The sequence below is a fragment of the Rhipicephalus sanguineus genome, chromosome 4 (genome assembly GCF_013339695.2).
Source record: "Rhipicephalus sanguineus isolate Rsan-2018 chromosome 4, BIME_Rsan_1.4, whole genome shotgun sequence".
NCBI lineage: Eukaryota > Metazoa > Arthropoda > Arachnida > Ixodida > Ixodidae > Rhipicephalus > Rhipicephalus sanguineus.
The window spans coordinates 89446047-89455370 of NC_051179.1; positions in this window are offsets into that span (position 1 = coordinate 89446047).

Here is a 9324-nt window from a genome sequence, read left to right on the forward strand (position 1 = left end):
ATTGTTGGGAAGGGGTGTTCTTCTGGGACATTCTGCAGAGAACTATAAAAAAAGATTTACCGATTGATGCCTACGGGATCAGGTTTTTACCAGTTAATGAAGAAGACGATGGAGCACCTTATGATACTGTTATGTTGCTCGGCCTTCACAGTATTTGGAAAAAGTACATGGCAGTCCGCCATGCTGATATCAATACACTGCCCATTCGTGAATATTTCCGCCAAATGATCACGAAGTTTATTGAAGAGTGTAAAACTAAAGACCCAATTCCAGAGTGGCTCGAACATCTTGAGCCACTTATCCGTCTAAAGGAATTCTAGTCACTATGTAACCATTCTGGTAATTACCTCTGTATGTACTGTTTATGCACTGTAATATTATTGTATGAGGTGCAAAAGTAAGTAATAAAGAAAAAAAAAAGACGTGGCGCAGTGGATAGTGTGCCCGGCATCTGTTGTTGCGGACCGAGTGGTCGTGGGTTCGATGCCCGTTGGCGGAACTTTTTTTTTTTGCCATCTGATCGTGTAAACTTTTTCGACGTCATTTCCGTGACGGAAATACGCCAATGAAGTCTTGGTGGACCCCGGCATAAAACACTTTCGTTTTAAAAGAAGAAACTGGCTTTCAGAATCACCTAAGACGCCTTCGAGACGTCTTATACGATTGCATAAGGGACCCAGTGAGTTCTTACGGTATATACTTGCCCTTAAGGCTCAATACTGTGTGTGTATATAGGTGTATTATCTGTGTGCTGTGACTTTTGTGTTATATATGAATTAATTGAAGCAGTGTTTTGTCTTATTCGTTATTGTGAATCCAACGGCAACAGCTGGTTGCGACACTGTAGCGAAGGCCGGCTTGCAGTATGAGAGGGGTGCGTTTCGATTGTAAGCCTGGACATGTCCATATTAAATGGCATGCGCATCCGCCTCCAACACTGGGACAGAGCAGTATGAAGACGTAGCACCCAGTGGTGAACGCGACTAGTTCCACGTTGAGTTGACAGCCGATACAAGGGCCATCCCGACCCGAGGCCTCCAAAGTACAACTTCCTACGCCTAACATACGGTGGTATAAAATCACGTGTGTCTACCAAGAAAGCTTTTACAGGCTCAGAGTGAGTTAAGAAGTTGAGGTGGGAGGGGAACAGACGGAAGATCTGGACTTAAAGGGCAGTGCGCCGCCACTCACTGGGCTTACTATTTTGGTTGGAAACCAAATATGTAAAGACCAATACGTCAATGTATTGTAATAAAAAAATACCTAAAGACGAATGTCATGTATGCTACGACGATCCTCCAATGAGATCATATTACCATCACGTGTGTGTTTTGTAGGATTAGATGCCATAAAGAGACTTAATTTCGACGTTTCGTTGAGATCGTAATATGCCTGCTCACAGGTACGCTATCACTCTTACTATTAATCTGTAGGAGCCGTCAGTTGTTATTGTTGCCTATGGTCCACAACTGATACTGTTGTTGCAGGTTTCTTTTTCGCGTTACGAGCCTACTCGTTCACTTCCTTTCTTTCTGCGGATATGCTTGAGCTACCGGTTGTTGCAGCAGTTCTTTACAGTGTACCTAAGCTGTGATGAGCTCACAACAGCAGCCGATTTCTGTGGCGACGTCGTCCGCCGCCGCCGGTGTCCGTCACAGCTATCGCGGACACTCAGACAAAAAAGAGAGACAGGTTTCGAGCCGTAATCGAACTCTGGCATTTTCCCTGTTTGTAAAGTAATGAGGCGAAAGCCTCAGACGCCTCATCAAAGGCAAAAATTGACCGTAGGCGTCGGCATCAGAACTAGGGGTGCAAAAAAAAATAAAGAAAAAGTCATCATCACGTGATTACGTCCTAATATGACTTCATCATGAAGTATAGGTCGCTCAAATTTGTGACGTCATCATGGTGACACTGTGACGCCATTGCATGGCTTCATCGCCGAGGTGACCCGATCATGGAGGCAGTGCGAAACCAGGCTAGGTGTAGAAAGCTTGCAAAGCCTCTGATCCTGGAGGCAGTACAAAACGACGTTAGGTGCAGGAAGCTTCTGGAGGGGTGCGGTGGAGGATCAATACATCAACTGAAAAGATTAAGGTGGCTTTCACCTTCTAGTCGTCTTGGCCAAAGGCATAAGGAACGCTGTGAGTTTTTCTTCCATAGCCTCTTCAGGCGCAAAATATGGTGCACTGTCTGCAAATGCGTCAAATTCGCATGACATGATTGCAAGGCACTCAGTATTACATTCCAAGAAAGAAAATGAAGGAATGTGTCGTTTTGTGTGAGTTTCAGTAATTAAAGATTATTAGGGTGTAAATAAATATCGAATTATCCTGCAATCAGTCAGCTGAAATCCTTGCATCAAACGAATCAAATATTAGGCCCAAAATGCATGCACAGGTTGGATTTTAATTGTATTCGTTTCGAGCAAAGAAAAAAAAAATACTCTTGACGTTGGTCCTGGAACACGGCACGTCGAACGATCGTCGAACATGGTAGTGTCTCCAGCAAACTGATCCTCGGCAGCAATACGCAGCACAACGATGTTAAATGACCACTCGTTGTCCACTCAAGAAGTCTGCGCGAATGTGCACACTGAGCTTCAAGCCATTTGAAGAAACACGCGGTGTGTGACGCGCCTCCGAACTTTATGCATAGAATTGTATACACCGCCGCTGAAGGAAATAGAGCTACGCCATCGCTTGAAGCTGCATCAGAGAAAGACAATATAGAGGCGTCATTTCTTGAAAGGAGTCAGGTTAGCAGCTATACAAATACCGCGTGGCCGAAGCTTCCAAACACACCTGTCGTCGAACCATATTGATTGGGTAACGAGTGAGTGGCTTCAACCTGCCCACTCATTGCAAAGTACTCATCCAAAATTCATGACCATCATCAGCCACTGGAGCAGCAATGTATGCAGCTACGTAGGTGCATGTGTTGCCTTACACACGCGCAGTGGGTACATCACTGTATTGGCTAAACGAGGACGAATTGTCGCGTAGTGGTTACTTCGCAAGTGTACTTGCAGTAGGTGTCCTAAGAAAGGTTAAAACGGGTTCTAATTAGGCCAATCCTCTAGCTAACGCTGTGACTGTGCGGCGTGTTCCGCGCAAGCCTGTAGTTTCTTGCGTAAAATGCTGCGGTGCAAGGGCTATCTGTTGCAGCTTTTTTGTACAACACATTCGTGTAAGCGCTCGAGTCTTCACGAGTCTTGTCTTACACGACACGGCACAAATGTTTTAGAAGAAATCCTACACTCCATGGCAACAGAAGCTGCCCATAGTACATGACGTTCCGCGTTGTGTAAAGCTATACTAAATGATGTAGCTTTCTTGAGTGAAAGTGCGCAAGGAGGACTTTCCGCAGTGAATTGATTTCGACCTTGCATACTTGCAGACGGTGCCACTGCTGCGCTTGTCGTGCACATCACCCGCCGTTAAATCAACATGACCTTTGACAAATTTGCTTTTGTAAGGAGGAAAAATTAAGCACGGATTAATCCTTCGGCGTCAGCTAGCAAGATTATTATTCTACTACTGATTGATAATGCAACCACGAACACATGGACTAAAAACAATTCCATTAACACGAAGTACCACGTGGTTACATACAAAATGTTTCCAAGATCCCTAAGATATTCTTCGGAGATGAGAACACCAAAGCGTTTACTTGGGCTAAGTTGTTGAGGAGCGGTGCTGCAAAGTGATGTTGCCGAGTTGTGTTACAAAGAAGCAGGGAATGCGAGAGGCCGAATGGTGTTTATTTGCATGGTTTAGTACAATCAAAGAGGCATCCGCAACAGTAGTTCGTAGTACGACCGCCACAGCGGTTTGTGTTGTGTCTTTTAACTATCAGCTGTGCCTTCATCCCCTTATCGTTCCGGTGGCGGCGTACTTACGGCCATGTACAGGCAGTTTCACGCTTAGGGGAAGACTCCGAGAGCTTTGTAACATGCTCCGAGTTTTCCCCTGAGTGTGAAACAGCCTGCACATAGGCACTATCATAGATAGCCTTGTGATCCACAAAGTAGGTGGAGACGTACAGACGGGTCCACTGTTAAAGGGAACACTTCCCTTTCGGGTATGTCCGGATTTCGCTCTCCTGCAAAAGCATAGTGGCTTAGATCTGCATAACACTACTGGTGGTTGACAGTTCCGAACCCGTATGATAGACCAGTAACGTGCACGAACAATGTTTGCACATCCACTAGCCGTTAGGGGGCCAACAAAATGAAAGCTGCTCATTCGAGTGTTCCCTTTAACAGTGGACCGTACTGTACATCACATCTCGCACCATGTATGCGATGTTGGTGTATGCGAGGTCGATGCACGTACTTCTCGACGTCGTGATGGCCTCAATGCGCGTCTTCAATCTGAAATTGACCCCGGCACACATGATGGCGAAGAACGATGGGCTAGCCGGCGCGTACTAATTGAAGTCTTCCATCGCCAAACTTTACGACCACACAGCGCAGGCGGAATGTTTGTGCTCATGAATCCCGCCGGCTCCTTTTGGGACTTGCCGGGAACTGTCTCTCAGGAGTAAAGGGCAATCTGTGAGGGCGCACAAAGGCACCCCCCTTTCAAGGCGAGACTTCTCTTACGCTACAACGATCACCCTCTACTAGTTCCGCGGCTGTATGTTGTCGTAGCCATCGGAGAAATAGAGCACCTCTTTTTTGGACTGCTGCGGCAGGGCACTTTCCTTTCCCGGTGAGGGGGGGGGGGAGGGTCAAGTGTGTTTACAACAACGCACAGGGAATTATGGCGGCCCCCAAGACGCCCTCGTTGGGAAGATGCTTTGTTAGCGCCGGCGTCGGACAGTCCCAGTGGGAAAGGTCACGTGCTTTCGGGACACGGATTTTGTGAACGGCCTGTGGGCATGCATTTTCTCCAACCTAGCGAAGTAACGCTTTCGCGTTTAAAACGTGTGGGTTACAAACTATGCGTAATACAGAGTTAAAGCAAGAAGCAGCGTGAAGGACACGGGCGAGAGACTGCAAATTATTTACGCATAACCAACAAGGCCAAGCCACTCATGCATGTAGAAGCACAAGAAACCTAATTAGTATAAGCTCGACAGGGCATAATTATGGAAGGACTATGGGAAAAATTAGTGTCTGTAACACATTAAAAAATTAAAAAGACAAACGATAAATACTTCAGCAAAGTTTTCTTGCTAGTTGCAGTGTGTGACTCACTACAGAAAAAGATATTCATTACGCCGGAAGACAGGCATTTTATTAAGTCGCGCCGTAAGATAGCTAGAAAGCCACACACACATGTGAAACTGATATGAAAGGTAAATCCCTTGCAGCCTAGCCCCGGGCAGAATAACAACCATTGGACAAATAAAGTTGATTCAACTCAACTCAACTATTATTGCTTTATACAAAAAAACAATGAAACGTTCAGGAGTTCTTTCTCTATCGGGGAAATGGGGGCAAGCGAAGCCTGGCGTGGGCATGCCTGACCTACTTCTTTCTTTCTTTCTTTCTTTCTTTCTTTCTTTCTTTCTTTCTTTCTTTCTTTCTTTCTTTCTTTCTTTCTTTCTTTCTTTCTTTCTTTCTTTCTTTCTTTCTTTCTTTCTTTCTTTCTTTCTTTCTTTCTTCTTTCTTTCTTTCTTTCTTCTTTCTTTCTTTCTTTCATTTCTTTCTTTCGCACTACCCAATGCTTTCTCCTAGCGTAAGCGTTCAGTTCTATTATAGGTAACAGCGATCCTAGCAACGCTGTTTTCGGGCTGAATCGGCATGGCGTCTTTCATGTTCTTTACAACGTTCGTCAGCCTCTATAGAAAGGGCCAAGGAAAGGAATTCGATTTTCTCGATGTCGGAATTTTCCTTGAATGTGCAATTCCTGATATCGACCTTACGCGTTGTCCAGCAGATCGCTCTTAGTCAGTCAGCATGAAGTATTGCAATGAAGCGCCCATAGAAGTGTACTGCTTTCCAATCGTTTTTTGCATCGTCCGTAGAATGCATACGTATTCTCCAGTTCACCAATTGGCAAGCAAGGACACGTGACCTGGTGGTCTAGGGACTCTCTTTCGAATTTAGGGGACCCGGGTTGAAATCCCAGCCCCGGACAGAAAGTTTAGTTTTATTTATTCCATTGGCGCGCGCCAGCTGTGGGTGAGGAGGGATTTTTGGAACACCCCCATCATCAGCTTCACAGGTCAGTCAATAGAGCTTCGCTTGAAAACTTCAGTAGTCATACGCAGTAGGTTTTCAGCGTATGTTATGTGGATATTGTGCTGCACAGAAAGTACGGTCCACTGACCAGAAGGAGCTACGTAGCTCTCCGTGGACGTCCCAAGCTCGATGGCATTGGCGTTTAGGGCACGAAGAAAATAACGTCATGTTCGACTAATCCTACCGGTGCGCACAGGGGAGCCCAGGCGGAACGATGATTGGACGAAAAGGCGCACCGGGGCGTCCCGGTGCGATTTGTCGAAGAATCCATCAGACGCGCACCACGCCTCCCGCCTCTGCACGGTCACATTCCTCCAACTCATGCCGGGGGGAGAGACGGCATGCGTTCCAGGACCGGCTTTTTTTATCCGCTCTGCTGTGCATTCTGGTGCTGCAGTCACACTGAAAAACTCCAGTATAATAAAAAACGCCAGGCCTGCGCTGAAACCGCAGCACAGTCACAGCGAAAGCTGGAAGAGCGGCGTTTCTAGAGCCCGTTGTAAGCTCTCTGGGGCTACTAATACAAGTACACTGCAAGGTACATCACGCTCACAAATCACAATTTTTGTGTATGTTGGGAAGCCCTACTATGCCATTATTCGCATTCTGCGGAGAAGCGACTGGCACCAGCTACACGTCTGTAAGGCATTATGTGCACTTTGTTGACGCGACGTACTAACGGCGATGAACAATTACGGCTCATCCTTGAATGGTTGGAAGCTTTCACGGCCACCAGTTAGTAATTTGCATTGGGTTGACGCCCGGTCGCTATTTTTCCCTCTCCCCGCCATGCTGTAAAACATACGTTGACGTGGGAGGAGGAGAGAGGGGGGGGGGGGTTGGCGAAGAACGTTATTGCGACCCGGAGGAAATAGCTCATGCGGCAGCCTATATGGGGCTTACCTTGGCAATCAATACAAGTGCACTTGCGAGGAAACCCACTACGCTTATAATCATTGGTAATGTCCTGAGAAGTAGGAAAGCAAGGCATTATGCTATTTTTCGTCATCTACGTGTGAGAGCCGTGGGTACCTGCTAACGCAGGTTAAGGCATTATGCGCAACTTTGCTGATGCGCTGTGCCTGATGACGATGACGAAGGCGGAGCTGCTTTGTAATGAGATTGGAACTCATATTCAACAACCTACCTCGTTGCGCAATTCGCATTGTGTGACGCCTGGTTACAGAATTCGCGGTGTGCGACGCTTGGTGCTTAGTTTACACTTCTACCACGCTATATTGCATAAGTTAATGTGGTTCCTTCCCGACATGTAACCTGTATAGGACCTTTTTGCAAAGCAGCTTCAAGCACCGGCATGGCTCAGAGGTTGAATACTGGGCTTCCACGCAGAGGGCCCAGGTTCGAACCTCGTCCCATCCGGGAATTTTTTTCTTAATTTAGTTTTTTTTCTTATTTCAAGCGATAGTTGTTACGGACACCGGCGGCGGACAGCTACGGCGCCAAAAACGGCCGTTGAAATGATCTCATAACAGCTTTCGCTGTAAAAGTTGGGCGAGTTGGTGTTGGTTCATAATGATTCGGGGGCGCGAATAGCACGGCACACAAGGATGGACCACAGGACGATGCGCTAACTAGCACCTAGTAGCGCGTAGTTCTGTGTCCATCTTTTCTTGGGTGCCGTGCTATTCTCGCGCCGTATCATTCTGGAAAACCCGCTGCAGGGTGCCTGTAGAACTTACGCAAACGAACATGCGGTGTGGTTGACGGTGAGAGCTCCCGTGACCTGCAAGTGCGGGTGCCAAGACAAATGAACGTAGGCAACAAGTGATGTCTACTGTAATGACAGCCACGGACGCCATGAATACTGCACTTCAACGGGTAGATATTGCGACGAGTAACGCCATTTTTGGTGCAGGAACAAATGTTAGGTGATCAAGTCCACAAGTCAAACTAGAGCCTGCTTAGGTCCTAATGAATGGCTTATGTGCTTATTAGTAAGCTCTTGCGTGAAATTTCTTAATAAATCAGTCCGTGGTTACCCATGCCAATTTTTCTTTGATAGCCAGTGTTGGCGCGGTTAGGTGTAGCACCGAAGTTGCGGCACTTGGAACAGTCAGCAGGTTGGGGAACGAGGACTTTTTGGTATACCGTTCTCGTACTCGATTTTCAAGCTCTTTGTTACACGAAGTAAGACGCATCTGTACTGTGCTTTTGTAAATGACAACTAGTTGCACTTTCTAAAGAATGAACCTACGACGTAGCTGGCTGGCATGTACAGACAAAAGCACAGATAGGTAGCTCAACGGCTTATAGAAGCGCTCGAACACTGAATACAAAATGTTGGCTTATTACTAAAGTGTAGTGGTCTGTTCTTGTGGCGCTGTTTGCCTCACTCTTGGAAGGGGGAGGTGGAGGATGGTGCAGGATAGGTTGAGAAAATGTTCCGGAGAGGCTTAGTCGCATTAAAGCAGTAGCCCTCCTTTCCATCGTTCACATCTGGCCTTGGATGCAGGTGCAGCCTTCTGTGCACTGGTTGTCCAGGTCTAACCAGCACTGAACAAAGAAATGGCTGGTAATAACTGAAGTGGATTTCAAAACAAACCAATGTATTCTGACACATGGTGGCTTATATTCATAGGGCAAGAATGTGTAATCACTTAACAGCAGCTCTTGCTAACTGCCGTTGTTTCGACGCCATAAATAAATTGGTAATAGTGCAAAAATAGTTCCACACTAAGTGTGTTCTTTATGAAGCGTCGTTCCATAGAGGTTGTGAAGTAAAATATTGTAGATAATATGCACCCATTCACCTTAAAAAGCAAGTTCCTCAGCACTAAGATAATTTACAATAAGTGCGATGGTGAAGAAGTGCGATATAAACTAATTATACGTAACAAAAACTTAACAGACTGCTAGAACACTTCAAAATATGGAAGATTACAGCAGAATGAAGTCGAGAGTTTGGCGCAAACCTGCCTGGCCAGGGAAAGACATGGACGAAGGAAACACAGCGCCGAGCAAAAGTAAAAATATATTCTTAAAAAGACGGTACAGCAGACTCTTCTATGAAGCAGGCACAAAAAGCTAAATAAAAGATCGAGAACAATGTTTACTTATAGTATTAGCTTTACGACGCATATAGGTGTCGGAGCCATGATTTCGGAAGATAA